This window comes from Panthera pardus, unplaced genomic scaffold (genome assembly GCF_024362965.1).
Source record: "Panthera pardus isolate Hobbes unplaced genomic scaffold, ASM2436296v1 HiC_scaffold_26, whole genome shotgun sequence".
In the NCBI taxonomy this organism is placed as follows: domain Eukaryota; kingdom Metazoa; phylum Chordata; class Mammalia; order Carnivora; family Felidae; genus Panthera; species Panthera pardus.
This window is the reverse complement of record NW_026526832.1, coordinates 35,377,728-35,383,597: the sequence shown is the minus strand read 5'-3', so window position 1 is coordinate 35,383,597 and position 5,870 is coordinate 35,377,728. Positions and strand designations below refer to the sequence as shown.

The 5,870-nt window shown below is 41.9% G+C and overlaps 1 long non-coding RNA gene across 1 annotated transcript; it reads left to right on the top strand.

Moving 5' to 3' along the window:
• The first annotated feature begins 3,637 nt into the window (after positions 1-3,637).
• On the top strand, positions 3,638-5,198 carry LOC109269006 (uncharacterized). Its single transcript, XR_002080893.2, has 3 exons — positions 3,638-3,890; positions 4,539-4,670; positions 4,891-5,198. It is a non-coding gene; the product is annotated as an uncharacterized LOC109269006 (long non-coding RNA).
• The last annotated feature ends 672 nt before the right edge of the window (positions 5,199-5,870 follow it).

The window sequence follows — 5,870 nt, the reverse complement described above, 5'->3', positions numbered from 1 at the left end:
GCAAATACTTACTGGATTCCACTCAAGGGACCTGTGCCCGGCAAAGTGAGAGTACAGACATGCAGAATTAGGAACCCACCAGGTAAGCCGAAGGCCAGTCTGCTGCATAGCACCATTTTTGCCTATGATTTTGTAAAAACCACGATTATTTCCCGTGGAAGGTGGGGACAGTTCCCTAAGGACTTGAACAAATTAACTAGTTGCAAGAATGTGCATATCTTGACTTAGCAAGCCAATTCCTCTAGCCTGCTTTCTCTGCTTCACAGAGAACAGTTCAAATCAAATCGACCTCAAAACCTTGACCTGTGTGTGTTTCTTTTTCATTCTTGGGAAACTATACTCCGTGCAAAGTGCATGATAGAAAGTATCTCAAATATGTCCCAACAGAATCTGACCCAACACTCCCTTTGTCCCTGCGTGTGACAGCTAAGGTGACGGTCCTGCCCTCTTATCTCTGCATCTGTTTTAATTCACCGTCAGCTGGAAGGAAGGAAATTAGTACAGAGAGAGAGAACAATGAACACACTGTAATTTTTACAATACAGCAACAGTAATATTGTGACAAACAGTTCAACAGTGTAATTCAGCGCCTCCAAACACTCAAGTATAATACAGAACAAGATCTGTATTTCAAGAGCTAACAAATGAGTTAGGGCATCCGGGGCCTTGAACACCCTAGGTACTCAATAATTATGTGTTGAATGAACAAACAAAAGAATGAATGAATGAATGTGTGAATGAACGAAAGCAGACAGTACTTGAGAAAATCCAGGGGATTTTTTCTGATATTTTTTTTTTCAACAAAGCTCTTTATAATACCTGTTGTGAGATATTTTATATGTTTTTTTTTAAATCAAATATCTTTTATTTCAAATCATGAGCCATAAAGAAATCTTAAATGGATCACTGGGAACGAGATAGCAATAGGGTCTTTTACCAGGAGAAAGCCTTTAAGAACCAAATTACATTTTCCCAAATGCATTCTATTAAAGAAAATGGAGTAAAGCGTTCATAAGGCTGTTAGAAGATTTCAAATTTCAATGCAAGTAAGTTGCAGGGAAATAGAAGGTTACTGCTAAACCTCCACACCTGTTACATGTGTGATTTTGAGTTCAACACGGCCCAATGAACACAACAGCACTTATAATGGAAGATATAACAGCTCATGAAAAATACAGCGTACAAGAGAAATTTGTTGTACTTGAAATGCCTCCTTTTTAAGGTAGGGAAAATTAAATAGCAAAAGCTAAAACAAGCTATGTAGAAGGTAAGCTATGCAGCAGGTGACCTTTAGGCAAACCGAGTCCATTTTCAAGTATCATTTAAAGTATTGGAATATTAACTCCTTCTATCCAATTATTTAAAATTCAGACAAGATAAACTAGCTGCAGCACCAGAATCAAGCAGGAGAACAAAAATAACAAAACTAATGGAAAAGCTCCTTCATGTAGATGGAAAAGTACTTTTTAAATATATTTGAAATTCGGATGCTTGTTAATTTCATCTCAAACAGAATAAATACCTGAGTGTGCTTCCTTAAAAATCATGCATATTGGGGCGCCTGGGTGGCTCAGTCGGTTGAGCGCCGACTTCGGCTCAGGTCACGATCTCGCGGTCCGTGAGTTCGAGCCCCGCGTCGGGCTCTGTGCTGACAGCTCAGAGCCCGGAGCCTGTTTCAGATTCTGTGTCTCCCTCTCTCTGACCCTCCCCCGTTCATGCTCTGTCTCTCTCTGTCTCAAAAATAAAAAAAAAAAAATTTAAAAAAAATCATGCATATTGCAGGGCACCCCAACTCAGGAAGATACTGGCCTTCTTTAGACAGAAAATGTACTTGAATGCTGAGTCCCGCCCAACCACTGCCCTACTGAAACAGCCTGGCACTCTGTCTCATAACACGGTTTTCCGGAAAATGCCTTAAACCACATTAGAACCTGAACTCATAAATGAGAGCAAGAAGAACTCCTACAGCAGCACCAGTAACACGTCAAAGATGCCAAATTCCTTACATCATCACAGGCGTGATAAACTCATCTGAGCTAGTAAGGTGTTTACAGATCCCAACTGCATGTGGAATAAATAAGGAGATTGCTCTCTAACCTTAAAGTCATTATACGAAGCTTTCCCTCTTTTTAAAAGTATGTTACAGTCATTATAAAAACCTGTACTCATGTGAAAAATTACTGGAAAATGTAAAAAGAAAAAGAAGAAAAATCACACTTGGTTCTCTGGCCCTCGGCTTTTAAAACCACATTGGGCTCATCCTGCATATAATCTGGGATTTCGTTTTTCTTTCTATTCAACATTATGCCTTTGGAAAGCTGTGTGACATTCAATGTTCTCTGAGGATATAAATGACAATTAGCTGACTATTCCCCTATTCTTGGACACTTAGCACCAGTCTTTTGAGAAGAGAAATAACATGAGTAAGTGTAATGGAAATTTTGTTACACTGTTAAATTAAAAGCACAACATACAACTGGACACAATTTAATCTGAACTTTATCCAGTTGATTTTAGGCATTCAGCAAGATAATTATAAATCCTGATGCTATCCATTCTATTTCTTACTATCCAGAATCTTAATGGGCATGGTGCTCAATGCCTTCCTGACGCCCCTGATCAAGTTACTAGAAGCTATGGGGCAAAGAATGGACCCTGTGATATATTTCCCCAGGGGTTTTGCTCAGATGCATTTGAGTCCATTAATCAGTGGGTTTAAAATCCCCTTAAGTCTTTTAACACCACACTCAGACTTTTCCTTCTTATACATGGGAATTTAAAATAAACATTTCACCAGGAGTTTACTGAAAGCTAGGTAGTGAACATGGCTACCGGTTTGCTAATCTAATGGCACCATCAAGAAGGACCTTTATTTAGTACATAGAAGAAATGTATATGAATTCCTAATGATCACTTTTTACTTATACATATTCATGTGTAAACCATTATGATGTCAGTCAAGATACACTGCTTGATGCTTTGTTTTTTTTTTTAAAAAAAAAAAAAAAAAGAACAGAAAAGAACCAGACCAAGTGACACTGGCTCAGCAAAGACAAGGATAGCAGAACTCCCTGGGTTATCTCACAATTCCAGAATATTCAGCTCTCATGGCGCTTGCACGGAAACATGCACTTCTGCCCCAAGCAACAGGGAGGGGTGGGCTCCGAGTTGCCCCCCGCAAGTAGGTGCTGAAACCCAGAACAGACATAAACCACTTTACTCTGAACTTTCAGGAGGTGCAGCTCAATCCTCTGCCTAACTGTTGGGAGAACCAGGAATTGGGGAAAACGCTTCACGCCTAGCGCGCAGATCTTCCAGAACCATGTCAAGAAACAACGTCGTCTCTCCCTGTCTATAGATACTGGGATTTCCTTTGCCCCCACAAGAAAGAAGTCAGCTCGTCTGCCCTGGCATGTTCACAGTTACATGGCTGCTCAGATACTCCCAACAATAGTCTAAGCCAGGCTTTATGATATTATATGGACCCCGATTAATAAATCAAGTCCTGGAGACAAGGAGCCAGTTAATCAGTTAGGTTTGTTCTTGGTTGCATAGAATGGATGTCTTAGGAATAGGCATATTATAATGGAATTCAAATCCCAGCTCTACATCACAATGGATGAATCATGTTGGGAAGTGTGCCCTTTTGTCAGGTAGAAACAGAATCAAGGCCATCCTACACTATAAAATGAAGATAGTTATTGATTCCCTCCCGAACATCCTTCCCTCCTCTATGATTCACATATACAATATTCGCTCGGGACCACAGAGTTCCTCCAGGAGTGGTAATAACAATATGCCTGACCACAGTAACAAACACTCATGCGGGAATGTTATTAGACCTCAGGCACCGTTCTAAGTATATCTGACTTTCACAGAAGCGCCCTGAGGTAAGTTCTACTCTTTGCCCCCTTCCATATGAGGAAACTGAAGTACGAGGAAGGAAAAGAGCCGGCCCCAAAACACACGACAGGTAGTGGGGACGAAACCCAGACCACAGCACTTTGGTCCCCGAGGCCTCAGCCTCTTTCACTGCCCACCTGCATCATGCTGTGGTGCTTCAGGTCAATTACTGATAAGTCTCGAGAAAATTACATCAGGGTCATCGCTGCCATTTACCGGTGCACATCTTGCCCAAGACCACAATTTGTGAGTACCAAATGGGGATTAGAATCTGGTATTGGACACAACTCCACAGCCATGGGTGTTTCCAGTATGTCAAGCCGCTTCTTGCTTTACTGTCATAAAACCTACAGACCAAGTGCTTTTTTGCCAGTAGGAACAATTTGTTTCTTCCCACATCGCCCTACTTTTCATTGCATTTCACTCTCCAGCCTTCTTACAAAGAGCGCGCAAGCCCCAGACAATCGCTTCCTTGGGCCATGCAAATAATGCCTACTGCCTTGACCTTGCTTTGAAGATCTTTGTCTGCCTTGGGTTTTTAACTCTCCTCAGAGAAGTGATTTAATTCAGACCCTCTTTCCTAAAGAAACTTGAATCCCTGAAAACTGACACTCATATTTCCTGTTATTTACCAGATTCTACGCTCTCTGGGTGCTAATTTGCCCTTGAGATATCCTAGCAGGCTTACGCCAAGCTCAACGGACTGAAGCCTCCCTTGTCCCAAGTTGGACCTACCCGTGGCGGCACGTTTTGCTCAGAAGTTGAGGGTAATCACCTGGTTCCTCTTCTCTATGGGCATCTGGATGGTGGGCCTGGACAGAGGGAACGGCACTGGTGACGATCTCCATAGAAGAGAGCATCTCAGGGCAGCCCCACGTCAGTGGGAGGTGACTGCCATGACCAGGCTAATGGAGGACGTGGATGAGCTTCTCGTTAACGGGTTGACTTTCAACCCAAGTTTCACCTAATATGTCTTTTTCCTTACAGAAACGTGGAGCTATTGCCGTCACTGGCAAATCAGCTTTCGATGAAATATTCAAGACAGCTAGAAGCTAAGCAGGATAACTGAATTCACAACCATTTGCTACAGGACCATAATTTAATGGCAGCATTATAATTTGCTAAATACCATTACCGTGGCACCAGGTCCTATTAATCAAAAACAGGAAAAACTGTACACAGCAATTTTTCTTTACTATTTGTAGTGGCTTATTACTGGTGCTTACCTCTAGAGTAGATATTACCTTTTTAGCTTCCATAATCAAATACTCTAAAAATAAGTCAAATTTGATTACTTCCAAATTCTTAAAATCTAGTGCCTGCCTACTGAAGTAGAATTCCTAAATGTCTCCTTTAAAACATTACATTCACCACATAAAATGGCAGCTCCCAAAAGAGCTACTATTTTTATAAATCAATAAACAATAAGAATTATGTATTGACAGGGCTGGAGGGGAAAGTGGGAGTGAGGGGTTCGTGTGTTTGGCCTAAATGGAACAGTGGTCTTGCAACGAAGGTATCATTATCAGTTTTTAGAAACCAAACAACTGGGAGTTCAGAGTGGTCCAAGGTCATCCGGTTAGTTTGGTGGGGAATCCAAGGTAGGAGCCCAGCTCTCTGACACTGGACCTACATGTTCTGTTTTAGTCTGCTCAGGCTATCCTAACAAAATGCCACAGACCGAGAGGCTGAAACAACGGACATTTTTTTCTCTCAGTTCTGGAAGCTGGGAAGTCCAGGATCGAGGTGCTGGTGGATTTGATACTTAGTGAGAGCCCACTTCCTGGCATACAGACAGCAGCCTTCTTGCTATGTCCTCATACAGTAGACAGAGGAGGCTCTGGGGGGGCCTCCTCTTCTTCCTACAAGGACACTGATCCCATCATGGGTCGTCTACCCTCATGACCTCATCTAAACCTAATTACTTCCCAAACACCCACATTGGGGGTCAGGGTTGCAACATATGA